At 38.6% G+C, this 14,297-nt stretch overlaps 1 long non-coding RNA gene across 3 annotated transcripts in view; it reads left to right on the forward strand.

Annotated features, from left to right (window-relative positions):
• The window catches only part of LOC112488037 (uncharacterized), a 325,581-nt gene that overhangs the window by 162,011 nt on the left and 149,273 nt on the right, over window positions 1–14,297 (forward strand). The window contains exon 1 of one of the 3 annotated variants that reach the window (XR_003051709.1): window positions 2,101–2,603. The exons of 1 other annotated variant lie outside the window; for it this stretch is intronic. This is a non-coding gene — a long non-coding RNA (uncharacterized LOC112488037). Of the gene's footprint in view, window positions 1–2,100; window positions 2,604–7,090; window positions 8,083–14,297 lie in introns of those variants that run through there. One more of the 3 variants, XR_003051710.1, reaches the window with a different exon arrangement.

The raw sequence follows: 14,297 nt of genomic DNA on the forward strand, positions 1-14,297 counted from the left end.
TCTTTCTTTATACTGCAATGACATTTACAGTGTGATCAGGGTTAAGGACAAGGATACACAGGTGCAAACAAACAAAGAAGCACTACAGAGATGTAAAGGTTTTCAGTGCTTAATTGTCAAATTTAATTAAAAGTTCAATTAGTTGAAAAAAAGGTTCAGAAAATATACAGAAAAAAGGCATAACAATTTTCTAGGTAATTTAATTAGAATTATCCCATTAAGCTAAAACATTTAAATAATAAATAAATGTACGGCAATAGCCAAAATGAGACAAATAAATAACATTTCAGGATTATATTTGGTGGAACTTAATGTGGAAATAATGTGGTAACGATATTACATGTGGACCACCCTAAACCTGATAAAGTCTTACTGTTTGCGCTCAAACAAGATATTAGAAGATGTCTTGCAGATGAAAACATTCGTTATCAAAGTGTCGTAGATCTCTTCTTTGAAGACGGAGTCAAAAGTAAAACTTTGTATAGTGGAAAGATTTTTATCAAGGTCTGGTCTTGATATTGATTTCCACACAGTCTGACCACAGCTTTGATGCAGAGCTGGCAACAAGCACAAAAGGCAGTTTTACTACGATGGCAAAGCAGATGGAAGCTATAAAAGTGTAACAAATTCAACAGGAACAGAGATAAAATGAAACAACACAGAGCCCTGTGCTACAAAGCCTCATTTTTTGATTGCTTGTTTAACCTCCTCAGGTGAGGAGTTCTGTCGACCAGAAAACAGTGGAAGTATTTCCACTGAGCCTGCAGCAGAAATGGACTGAAGAGTCTGTGTGGCTCTGTCTTTGGACGACTGATTCAATCCAAACTAAGCTCTTTCTGGTCGCCCGGTCTGTCAACATTTGTCACTGAATAATATCTCAAAACTTTGCTTCTGCATTTAGCCCTGCTTTTATTTGGTCACTTGTACATTTACTTGTCCCAGCTGTGACGTGACGGACATGCACAACTGGGACACAATCACACTCATACATAGATACAAATGTTCACTGAGGTGAGAATTCACATTCCCTTGTGTCTGTTTCGAAGTGGTGAGGTTTTCTCGACTGTAGCTAACACAATCAGTGTAAGGCAGAGAGAGCTGAATGGATGTTGGCCTCAACTCAAGTCTCGCGTAACCTATTGACCTTTCTCCTGTCACCTGGAAAAGTGAGGTCAAGACGCACCGTGCTGCTCCAGCCAATGGACAGGCATAACACTAAATATTTAAATGATAAATTGGGGGTGTGAATTTCTTAGAAAAGCTATTAAAATAGTTCATGTACCTGTTAATAAATCATATTTTGTAGTTTAGATTTAGTTACACGTAACAGAAATATTGCATTTTAGTACTTCACATTGATTCAGTTTGTTAGATAAACAAATTTGCTGCAAGACCTTTATCTCTAATTAAAGTCCATTTGTTTATCTAACAAAGGATGGAGATGAACATGTACTTAATCAACCAGAAGATAATTAAACTATTCTCTAATTATAGTTACAAAAAAAATATTATTTTTCTATTTGTTGCTTGTCACTCCTGCTGCTCAACTAACATGTCATGTTTAATCAGAAACTCCACGGTCGAGCTTCAGGATCTAAACCTTCTAAACACACAGTGTGCCGATTGAATTGGTGGATTAGGTAGTGCCTGTCATTACCTTGGCTTTTTTCTGTAATAAATGTCAAAGTGTCTGCAGGAAAATGAGTCTCTGCTTTTTGGACATTTCTTCAATTACAGCAGTCAAATTCTCAGGTTTGGTTGCCGTTTTCCAACCTCAAATTTGAACCAGTAAATGATGAATGGAAAGGACTTCATCCTGACATTGTTTTGACTGCCTGCACTTCACTGCATTTCCTTTTCTCCCTCATCTTCCCTCCTGTCCTCACCCCCCTCTTATCTGCTGTAGCCGCTGACCTGGCTTGTCAGCGATGGTGTCAGCCATAATGCTCCAAATCTAAAAAGTGCTAGCACACACTGACAGCATGATTACCCTTTTCATCATAACTGTGTGGTCTTACCATGAGCTGATTCTCCTGGTAGCGCTGCACAGAAGCACTGAGAGTTAAGGAAAAGGGAGAGAAGGGGAGAGAGAGAGAGAAGTGTATGCCGTAAGTGTATGTTGTAATACAAGGAGATAAAATCACCAGGAGGGGAACTAAGAAGTTACATCCTAAACTGTCTGCGTGTCAGCAAGTTCACTGGTTTTTAATCAACACTGACAGCATTTCACAAATTACCATATGTTGAGTAGAGAAATGTAATGTTAATGTTGTAGGTGTATTTGCTGTGGTCACCTCTTTCTGCTCTGAATAATTTGTTAAGTAGCACCGATGCAAACATCTAGGCCTGTGATTGGAGTCTTATTACCTGAGCCTGTAAAAGGTCATAAAGTAAAGTGCTGGACAAACAGAAATAAAGTGAGAGCAATCTGTCCCCTGGTTATCACAGATGGTCCACCTTACTGTTGCTTTTTTTCTTTTCCCTTTTTCTTTTGCTATTCCCGTGATGTTGCATTCAAGCAGAGACTGGTGAGCCCTGCTGTACATCAGACTCACAAAATGCAAGTCTGGACTTCTGACACCGACAATTCCAGAGTGAGCAAAGTAAGCATACACTTTCTGCCCGCCTTTCTCCTCTCTGTCTTTGAGGATTGAGAACATCATTAGCCAGGATTCCATCTGTGTCACTGGACCTGTTTTGGCTGCTGTCTATGCCCCCTACAAGAGCCCGCCCCTCACCTTGGGAGACAGCGATCTAAGTGGAGTCACAAGTTGTAGAACTCTGCAACGAGCAGCTCAGGTTCAGCTGTGGGCTACATCCATGTACCGATATTTTGAGTTCAATAGTCCAGTAGTCACCATAGTTAATCTACTGCCATTAGTTCACAGTTTAACTAGCTTTGACGACCTCACTTATGTTTAGTCCTTTTGCTGATAGCTCCCCTCTCAATCCTCTTTCTTCCTTCACTCCATATCCAAACCTCCCACATTTGCATTACTATCCTGCTCACTTCTAAGAAGCATCTTCAGCTCAGTTTCCTACCTTTCAGGCAGCACCACTGTTACCAAACCATAAATCACAGCAGGTCGTACAGTCTCACTGCTCCCTTTCTGCCACCCATCACCTCTGACACCCGTCTCCACCCCTTACACCTTTCTTGACCCTTTTTACTTTACCTCACTCCTGCACTATCTATTCCTTGTCAACAGCCTGACTCTCTTAGACACACATTTATTTTGTAAGTCTCCAACTCAATTTGATTTCTTTTCTTTTTTTGTCTGGTGCAGACCTCCATCTCTACAGACTCTCTTAAACCAGCTCAAAATACTTATAATTTAGCCAAAAACTGATTTAAATCATATGTTAGATATTAGAAGAAATCTGAGATGCAGTTTTTGTAAAACTCTTACTTGATATCAATAGAAATTGCAGAAATAACTCTTCCCCTTGGCGTCTCATCTAATGTGAAATTAACGGCTGGCTAGCTAAGAAAAACCCATTTCCGGTCTGTAATGAATACAATTTAATGTACAATGTGCAAGATCTGGTTAGTAAAGTCAGTGAAATAGATCCAGTTTGTGTCGGGCTGACATAGAACCCAATAGCAAGCTTTCACCATGCTGATAATTAAAAGACACATTGATTTTTTTTCTCATTGCATCGGGGAGGGACCCTCCTCCCCTTCAAGATCCAGCTCCTATTTCCTGCAAGATTTATTTGTCACCCACTGTGCCACTCGGGTGCTATCATTCATGACGTAAAGAGGAAGGAGAGCTCCTGAAACAAGTAGAGAGAACAGAGAAAACGCTGCTCTTTGTGCTCCTGCGTCAGCATGCAGATGGATGGGCCATTAGAGGACACAGGAGCAGGGTTCAGAGCTTGTTATTAACACAGGTGAGAGGGAGTGTGTTGCTTGAATTCCATATGAGTTTTAGATTTTCCCAGTCCAACTACACCTATTATTAAATTAAATGTATGGACAGTTATTGTACGTAATTAAATAATCTATGTTGAAGTAGACATTGGAAAGAAACAGAGTCATCCAAATGTACTCTAGCTTCTTTTATGTAAAACGTGGTTCCATTTTAATTCCGTCCTTTTGCTAGTCCAGCCAAGTTGCTAATTTAAATGCGATGGCTGGTTTGTAAAGGTGCTCGTCTCGCAGCGGGTTCATAAAGTGTTTTACATCTACTTGATGCACTGCGTGCAAACAGGTAGCTAGTTTGTCACCGGGTTGACAATACACACATTAGCAACAGAGTCACAGCCCGACCAGACAGAAAGCATACTGAAGTGTATGTAACTCATTAGTAATTATACAGAGGTAAAGCCCTGGTCCTGATGCAGTGCACATAAATAATTAGATTAATTTGAAGAGCAAACAATAGTAGTGTGTTGTGCGGCCAAGTGACCTTAGATCTAAAGGGCCATTATTGTATATACAGTATGACGAATCATAGATAGACAGTGGGCTACCCTACAGTAGACTGGAACACAGAACAAACAGTGCAGATGGACGACCATAGACCATATGGGGCCTTGGAAATCATAGATAGACAGTGGGCTACCCTAAGGTAGACTGGAACACAGAACAAACTCTGATAGAGCTGTATGTAGTCCCTACAGGATCACAGGCTTTATCTATACTTAATATAGGCTTTCCCAAACACTTCTCCATGGCCTGTGTCCTGTGCAAAGACCATTGGTCCAGATATGGCCTGTTTGGCTTTTTAATCCGGCCTGTTGAACATTGGTAAATACTCCTTACAGAATGCATCTGCAGTAATGGTGGACCATGGGCCTTATTTTTGAATAATATTTAGTTTATGTCATTACACTATTTCTCTGGGGTTTGCAACTTATAATTTTTGTTTGTTTTTCTTGCACTGGTGTGTTATCTACAATCATATCATATTAAAAACAGAATATTAACAGTCTTTAGATCAAGGACTGTGTTTATTTCAGAATATATGTTCATACTTATGTTTCAGTTATAATGCTAACAGGTCATGGTCATATCCAGGCGTAGTTTTTAATTCATCAACATTCAGGTTTATTGAATTGATTTACATGCTTTACCGACGCTAATTGTATGTTCGGCCTTGTAAAATTAATGAGGCTGGGAACACTGAAATCATTAGACAGTTCACAAATGCTGTTTGATTTTTTTGTTTCTTTAATTAATTCACAAAAAAAGAAATCATTCCAAGGGAAAATTATTCATTACATTGAAGGGGCTGCTTAGATCTGCATGAAACTCTGGGCTTGTTAGAGATAATTAAAGTGTTACAAAAGTACACCATATACAAATGTATAAGGATAACTTTCAGTGTGTGTCACATAGAATTACTGCTGCTCAAATATTGGGCACATTTGCAAATATGTAAACAGGCAAAATGTGTCAGTTATCCTCACATTTCAAATCAGAGGCAGGATTAATATCTACAATAATACTGACAAAAGTTTTATACTACAAAGTCAAAATACATTTTGAAATGAGTAGGTATCAGTAATAAGCCACATTCAAAATGTTAAAAAACTGCAGAAAAAGCGTGCATGAAAGCACTTTGGCCCTTGCAATTGCATACTATCTGCAATTATGTTAATGTGGCAGCAATCAGTGGTTGATTAAAATCACTTAATTGCGCTCCCTGTTTAATATGCTTTACCTGTCAAGAGCAGTTTTTCTAAGGCATCACGTGCAGCTAAAAATAAGTTTAAAGTCATAACAATGGTGTAGTAACTTCACCTCCTCGTGTGCACAGACCAACATGCTGCAGAGCCTTGTTTGTCTACACACTCCACCCCTTGTTGGTGTTTTGCATCTCAGAGCTGGTGCTGTGTGCACTTTTCTTCATGCTAAACCAGCCAGTTTAATCTTGAAGCAAATCGCCACCCAGCTTTAGGGCCAGCACTTGAGCATATTTCAGAATGATGGGCATCGGCCTCAACGGCTGAGCGCGCAAGCACACATTTAGGACAGATGAGCACTGGCTCTCAGGAGATAGTGTGTTGAGAACAGTGAGGTGGAATATTCATGCCAATGAGCAAGGCCCGGGGAATCGCTTGAAATATAGTGGGAGCAGTTGTCAAGTCATAATGGTAACAATTACCAAACCGGGGAGACATGCTTTTGAAATAAAGTCCGCCGTCCAATTAACGCTGGCTTGCACTCGCCGAATTCCCGGTGTACATGAGGCTGAAAGGTTATCTGTGCAGTTAAAGCCCAATGTCCGTGATGTATGTAATGCTGCTGCCGGTCTCAGAGGCCACTTTTCCACTGACAAGGAGACAAATCTTGATGCAAGCTGGATGGAATGCATGTTATGCAGAGAGAGCCAGCATGGAATAAAGATTGAATTACCCAGCAGCCTTTGCAAGGGGTTCATCACAGTTGGAGTATGTAAGATTTTCAGAATTTTATCTCTCTCTCTCTCTCTCTCTCTGTGGCTTGGTCTCTGTGCACTCACATTTATTTGTGCCGCTGATGTTCACATCACCAGACTGCAACGCTGGGTGTAATCAGTGGTAGACATACTGACGAGCCATGATGAATCTAATTACATTAATCTGCTATGGAATGAAGAGCGAGGTATGACCGACTCCACATGCTGCAACTATTGGCATATTTTGTTACACTGACTTTTTATATAAATGACATCATTCACTGCATTTTTATAAGACTGTGCTTTGGTATCCTTACCTAAATGAAATATCATTTCAAGTGCTACACAACATAAACTAGTTTCTTTTTATTTCATGACATTATTGTCCACTTTAACCCAACAGTATGTATGAGAACAGTAGTGTTTGTATATTACAGTATGGAACTGCCTGGACAAAATGAGATTGTCCCTCAACTTTTTATTATTCAGAAAAACAGGCGTGTTTGATTTGTGAGCTCTTCGTCATTCATTAGAAGTGTCACTCCACTGAAACAGTCCATCTAGAGAGGTGACCAGTCAGTTGGAGATGTGGTCGTTACAGTGACATCAAGTTGACACTTCTGAGGGAGATGGCAGCTCCCCATCAAAACATGTCAGGCCTGTTTGTCAGAATATAAGAAACCTGGAGGAGATATTATCTGCACTGTAAGTACTGAGTACTGTTGCATAGTACCTGTTGTGACATTTTGAGCATAATAAATGATAATTATTGAGTCCTTTATTCATGTCACAATGCAGAAATTCACCGTTTGAGATTTGCAGCTGACACAGGCTGCCATGGGAGGCGCCATTAGAGATATGGTGGTTCCTCTGGGAATTGATCCCAGGACTCTGCTTGCAAGGCAGGCATGCTAACTACTACACTGTGGAATCACTTTCTTTTTATTTATTTATTATTATGTATTTGTTTATTTATGTATTTATTTTTTGGAACAGCAAGTTTAATTTTTAAGCAACCCATGAAGGGAGGATATCACCGTGTTTAGTAAACAGCAAATGTTTTGGCTATGTGCTTCACATGATGACCTTGAACGCATTATGGTTAAAACAGCTCTCCTTCTACAGTGCTGCAGTGTGGTATCTCTTAGATGCTGCATCTGTGACCTCTTCAACATACAACATTCAGGAACGTTCATTTTAAACAGATGTAAATGGATCTGAAACATATATAGAAGCTGTGTAGCCAAAATTACATCCTGGACCTCCCTTCCAGACGTGTTCCCAGCATTAAGACAGCCAATTAAGAAAATGGCAAATGTCAGTGGGTAAGGCACTGACACACGAGACAGAAAACGAGACAAGTGTTAGCCAGTTTCACCTCTTTAGGGTGCTAATTGCAGAGAAATGGGGGCACTTCTTGACTCAACCCTAACGACAAACTTTTACAAAGTATCATGGTTCTCTGCAAACCATAAACCTTTCATTAAAACCACCTATACCGTTGCTGTACAGTATATAGTAAGCTGACACGTCGTTATCCACCACCAATCTTAGCACTCTCTTCCCATCTGTGTCACAGACTGACCTCCAGATCACCACTTTCCTGCCTATCTGGAAATAGAAGTGATGCTTATGCCCACTCTTCACTTCACAATCCATGATGGTGACCCCAAAAGGTCCAGGATTTTATCTGCTGGTCAGTAGATTGCCTCTCATCACACCTTCTCTCTGCTTAGTGGATTGTACAGAAGCACATTTTATGACAGCACTTAAAAACAAAATCCACAGTCCTGATTATGATGCAGTGCCTTGTGGTGAAGTGTCAGTTTACTAACTACGTACATGCAAGCAAAATATTTTTAGTACAGCCCATAAGTGATGTGTTGTAAGTTGTAAGCACAATGATCTTGAACTGTTGTAGTAAGTTGCCTTTTTCTTCTTAATCCTCTTAAAAAGAGAGAATGTCTTTCAGAGCAGGTGACAACTTCATCTGAGAACTGAACTAGAGTTTCTTTCACAATTAGTTTAGTATATATAATATTAAATATTATAGGTTTTAAGAAGAAAGAAAGCTTCACTATTAGGTTTCTGTTTGAGATACCTCAGACATAACGTTTTGGTTATAAAAATATAACACCTTTGGAAATGTTAACATCAGTCTTAGACATTAGTTGCCTGACTAGTTAGTTGATTAGTTGCCTGACTGATGTCCAATCATATGGAGTCTCTTAATTGTCTCACTCACTTTTCCTGTTTCCAATATCTCTCCTACTCACCATGTTTAGACCTGCATATCACTTGACCTGCATATCCAAGACCACTGACTCAGAGATTAGCCAGCAACCATTTCTGATCTACTGAGCACAACAGTCGGGTGGATGTTCCCTCTGTAAAGTCCAGATTATGTAGCAGCCCGTTCCTCCCCCCTTTCTTCAGCTCCGACTGTAGGACCAGATTTCTTGTATGCCTTTCCAACCCTTATATGACAACTGTGCTTGTGGACAATCCATTTAACTAACTGACCATTGTTTAAGTGTATCTGGTCCCGCAAAGGCAGTCGAGCGCCGAACATGCAAATTATGAGCTGCTGACATTTCCACAGGAAGGAAAAGCAGACTAAGTAAAAAACAGTAATTTTGGGGTTGCAGAGGCAGAAGCAATTTCCAGAGTAGCTGACATTTTGAAGCCTGTGTTTTATAAAGCGATTTTATTGGCAAGGCTAACAATTACAATAAAAAGTATTACAGTACAGTTAATAATGTATGTCTTTACTGAAAAGTTAGCCAGGAAGTGATTCAAGGTTTAGGAAGGATATTAACATATTTTAACTTTTTCATCCGTTCTGTGAGTCACTTCCAGTCACTTTTTTATTTTTATTTTGCAGAGGTCACTGCTGGGACATCCAGAGATTAAGACACTAGTTACTGGGTTAAGGATTCATATGAAGACTCCAATACAGTAATGCAATAAAGGGTTTAGACATACCATTCTCCAGTAATTTGTGGAGATGCCCATGGTTTTGGGACTGCACTCCTGAGGCTATAGATATAATACTGTTGTAGCACTGTGCTTTCCAGTATTACTGTTTGAGTTCATGCAGAACCAGCTAATAGAATGGACCAATTATTACATGCAAATTTCTGTGTCATGCTGTGCAGCAGTGTATTTATAACTAGATGTCAGTAATAAGAATGTTACATTTTTTTAATAATGGGAAATCTATATTTTCAGGGTTTTTGTGTATTTTTTATGTCTTGCTACTTCTTTAACTTCACGCTGCAACTGATGTTTCATTCCATCTCAGAGATAATCCTGGACATAATCCGACCTTGGCTTTATCTTGAAGCTACGGACTGCTAGCATAACCACTGTCTTATTGTCTCTATACAGTACAGGCCCTGTTGCACACGTACAGTAAGTCCTTCTCTGCAACTCCTTATGTCTTCACACCGCAGGTGCACTATCATATACTTCTATATGTTAATCAGTAAGGCAAAGAGGTTCCCCTTTTCTACCCTCTTCTCTACCTTACTCTATCATAAGTTTGTAAATAAAAGGTTCTTGTCTTACATTTCAAAATCCCTCACTATCCCAAAATTTACACTTGCTTTCTGATCCAATTGCAGTTCCAGTTTAGTTTCAGTCTCAGAAAAAGTGTCAGCTTTGTAACAACAACTTTACCTAACTATACATGTAATCAGGGAAAACACAATGTCACTTTGTGCACTATTCCAGCTGCTCTTTATTTTCAACACAGTGTAACAAACATGATCTGCTTCAGGGCTTACCAGAAATTAATGTTGTCAAAATAGTCACAAGCCGAAAGAGGTTTGATACCTTTAGTTTCATGAGACCCTCAATTGACCTAATTCATCAATTACATCAATATTAGCTTTTGAGCACAGAATGGGAGAAATGTCCTCATATAAACTCACTGCATTTATTCACTTCTGGCACCACCCTCACTTACCTTTTAGCCACACCTGGAATTCATTATTCAATCAAATGTTTTTTTTTATCCTTTTTTATCCATTATCCTTGGCTCTTTCTGAATTGTAATATTTGAGAAAAGTAAGTAAGCTAGAGTTCTATGGTCATATGATTGGCACCTGTGAAATCACCAGGCGAAATGACTCTATGGACATGGTCATTCAACCTCAAGTAATGTGTAATATCAGTAATATGAAAATATGTCCATTTTAGTACCAGGTGCTTTATTTGGCCTGGGATTACTTGCAGATTTTACAAATAGCAGAAATGATCATGGGACACAAATGGAACCCATTGACTGATTTGGATTTGCTGTCATCCTGTTTCCCCCACTTTATCCAATTGCTGCTTGTGTGTTGTATTTGTAGTATTTCGATACGCAACATCCATTTCTTCCCCGTGTTTATAAGTGTTGTGCTTTAACACACTTATTACTGCTGTAAGGAGCGGATAAGGCAGGAATAAAACAGAGAGAAGCAGAGTGAGAGGCAGTTCAGCCAATACTACAAATCAGCATTGGTATGCACGGAGGCAGCCAAAGCTATCGTGTTATAAATTGGCTCATGGCTGCTGGCCAACAGTGCATTGCATTAGTCAGATTCCCTCAGTGTAATAAAATGTATTGGGAGGAAAAAGTGGGGGCAGAGGGGTAGAAAAAAGAAAGCATGGCACTTTCTGTAGATTGAGATCTTATAAAGGAGAACTGCCGAACAATATATCTGAGCTGAAGCCTGGGCCAGCTGAGGAGATGGTATCAGCACGCAGAATTATCCTGGACCAAATGAAATGACATTCACTTTGACAAATAATTTCCTTCAGTTGTGTGCATGTAAAAAGAGAGAAATTATTCCAATCTAAAAAAAACAATTTTCATAGCTGCAGGATAGGGAGGAGGTGTGATGGGGCTGCTAAAGTTAGAAAAGTACAATCAACCGTTGTGCCTTTGTGCAATTTTCTCTCTGCTGTGCAGAAAGGGTAAAAAATGACTCCCCAGAATGTATAGACTTTGTGTACTACATTTGAGCTCTGTCAGCTTATTTCCCCGAGTCGGAGAAATGTCTGATATATAGTGAACAAAATTAATTTCTGCCAGGGAAAGTTGAGGGCTGCACAGGTTGACTTAATGCCAGCTGCTCTGAGAGATTTTCAGATAATGGAGGTTTCATGCTGCCATGTTGTCCCTTCTTATCAATTTAAAGCAGAAGTTGAACTTCATGGAAGTACTAATAGATCATCTGAGCAACATTTGGACCGGGCCTGTCCAAAATCCATCCAATCTCATTTTTTTTTTGGCACAGAGACATGTTATATAGGGTCTGTGATTTATCTTTTTCTGGCTGCATACTGCCCAAGTGCCCACTGAGTGTACTAGCAGCAAACGGTTTAAAATACTTTTTTTTAAACGTTTTTAAATACAGCAGTTATATAGATGTACCATTAAACAGGGGTGATGTGAAAAAATAAGGGTTCATTCTTAGAGAAGCACTGAGTGGGATGTTGACACTGGCATGGAGCCTTGTTCTATTACCTGTTTTTTTTTTTTATTAAATAGGCTATTTTATATTTTTGAGTTTTTTTAGTCGGACTTTTGAAAGAAAAGAAAAAAACCTAAATTTCATGCCACTTTCAGTATACAAATATCTTGTAGATTAGGATATCACTGTAAATCCATATACGTATGACATAATCATATTATATAATGTTAAAGTCAGCATTCCAATGTGTTCTCACTGGATTTCTGCACGAAACAAATTGGGAATTTTGACCCCAATTGTGCATTGTTTTTACTTAAAAAAGAAACATGACCTAAAATTGTCTAAATTAAGGTACACATTCTATAAAACTGAGTATAAATATTTCAACTTTTTGAATCAAAGTCAACTTTGTTGTCAAATATGCCATACATACAGGACATATGGCACAATGAAATTGCGGTCCTCTCAGACCCACGGTGCAAAATGGCAAGAATATAATAAAGGGAAAGGGATATAAACTAACAATATATGTACAATGTACAAAGAAACACGCCTGTGAGAGTATATCCTGAAAGACATGCTGTGTCATTAGTAATTACAGGCAGAATGAACGATGAGTGGTGAATCAATGAAGACAGTAATGACTTAGCTTATTCGGTTATAATTATTTGGATAATGTTGTTTGGTTCATTTTGGTCAATGTTTAACACATTTCCCCTTTGTAAACTGCCTTACCTTATACTTTATCGCTAAGTATGTCAAATTTATTTCTATGTAATGCCATCCCTAAATTAAATTCTGGTTTAACTGTCGCCTCACTTTCAAACCTCTGAAGACTAGTACCAGTGATGTGTTCAAATCAAAACTAATGGCAAAAACCATGTGAAAATGTGTTTTTTCAGTCCAGTAGAGCAGTGTAAAACTGTCATCAACTTGGTCTTTACATCAGTAAGGTTGAACAGGATCTGCTTCAGGTTGGTGTGCAGTAATATGCAAGTCACATCTCCGAAGTTATGAGACAGAAAAGGTTTGATGGGGCTGTGATGATTATGGAGAAATGAGATGATGAGTTACGAGGATATAAAGAACCCTGTTGGGTGTTTAAGTTGAAAATAATAGTGTATGTGTTCAATCTCCTGGTGATGATCATCACTGGAGCAGCTCCAGGTTGTACATCAGGCAGAAAATCACAGATGAGACAATGGTGCTTTTGGGTCTCTGGCCTTAAGAGGAACGCTGTTCATAAATAACTAAAATTGGCCCATTAAAAATGTGATATTATGATTAAATACTATAGTATGAGAGTCCTGGGTGAGGTGAGGTGAGGAGTGGGGAGAAATGTGTATTTCCAGCCATCCTAACCCACTTTATATTTGTTAATTTAGGGTTCTCGGCTGGGCAATAAAAGCGAGCCAAGATGCAAACAAGGCAGCGTTAAATACGATGAAAGCTTTGACTTTTTGGCCCTTGTTAAATTAGCTGCTTTTTAATTCAGAGTAAATGTAATGAGGAAATATGGCCATTGGCTTCTCTCACAGTTGCATTCATTGAACTTTTTTGCTGGTATTTGTTAATATTATGCTCATAACATTTCAGACTTTTTACATTTAAAGATTTTGGCATTATATTATTATAATTAATACAGTTTTCGTGAATATATGTTTAATGCCGATATCTGTGTTCAAACCTAGACATGAAATCAACATTCAGAGAATATTTTCTTTTTATTGAGCTCTCACTGGGATCTTGTTAATCATCTTGAATAATTTCTGGGCAAACTCACGGCTCTTTCTTGGCTAACTGTTAGCAGTGAATGCTATTTAAACTTTAATTCAAGGTTACCAAGGATTCTAAAGGTTAATTATGTTTCATTTTATGGGAATGAAACATAAATGAAACACACTGCACTTTGCTGGGCGCTAGAGCTGCCAACTGCTCAATATGGAGATGGGTCAAATGCAGAGGTCACATTCCGTTGTTTAGCCTACATATAGCATCTTATGGAGCTTTAGTTGCTATATTTTGCTTAATGTTACATTTTTTGTTCACTCACTCTTTGCGTAATTGTACACAGTTCTGGCTGTGTTTTGTCTTTATTTTTAGCTAAAATTTGCTTGACTGTAATTTCATTTTTAGCTTGATATCTGTTGGCTGTCTTCCTGGTTATTTTAGCTAATTGCATTGTAGCTTTAAGCAATTTATGTTCAATATGATTGAACACAAATTGCCTCGCATTTAAACATTTTATGTTCTTATGTTTTTATAATACATTATTGACATTTTTAAGTGACATGACTTACACAGAAAAAGTAAAAAAATGTCTTCCTCTACCTGTCGCGGTTTGTGGTAAATTCTCACATTACCCATTGCTGGAAGCTAAAAGAAACTGGTGCAACTACACAATTTACACCATGTGTTTGACACCGCTGTACTTTAAATGTTAAAA

The sequence above is a fragment of the Cynoglossus semilaevis genome, chromosome 1 (genome assembly GCF_000523025.1).
Source record: "Cynoglossus semilaevis isolate Cse_v1.0 chromosome 1, Cse_v1.0, whole genome shotgun sequence".
NCBI lineage: Eukaryota > Metazoa > Chordata > Actinopteri > Pleuronectiformes > Cynoglossidae > Cynoglossus > Cynoglossus semilaevis.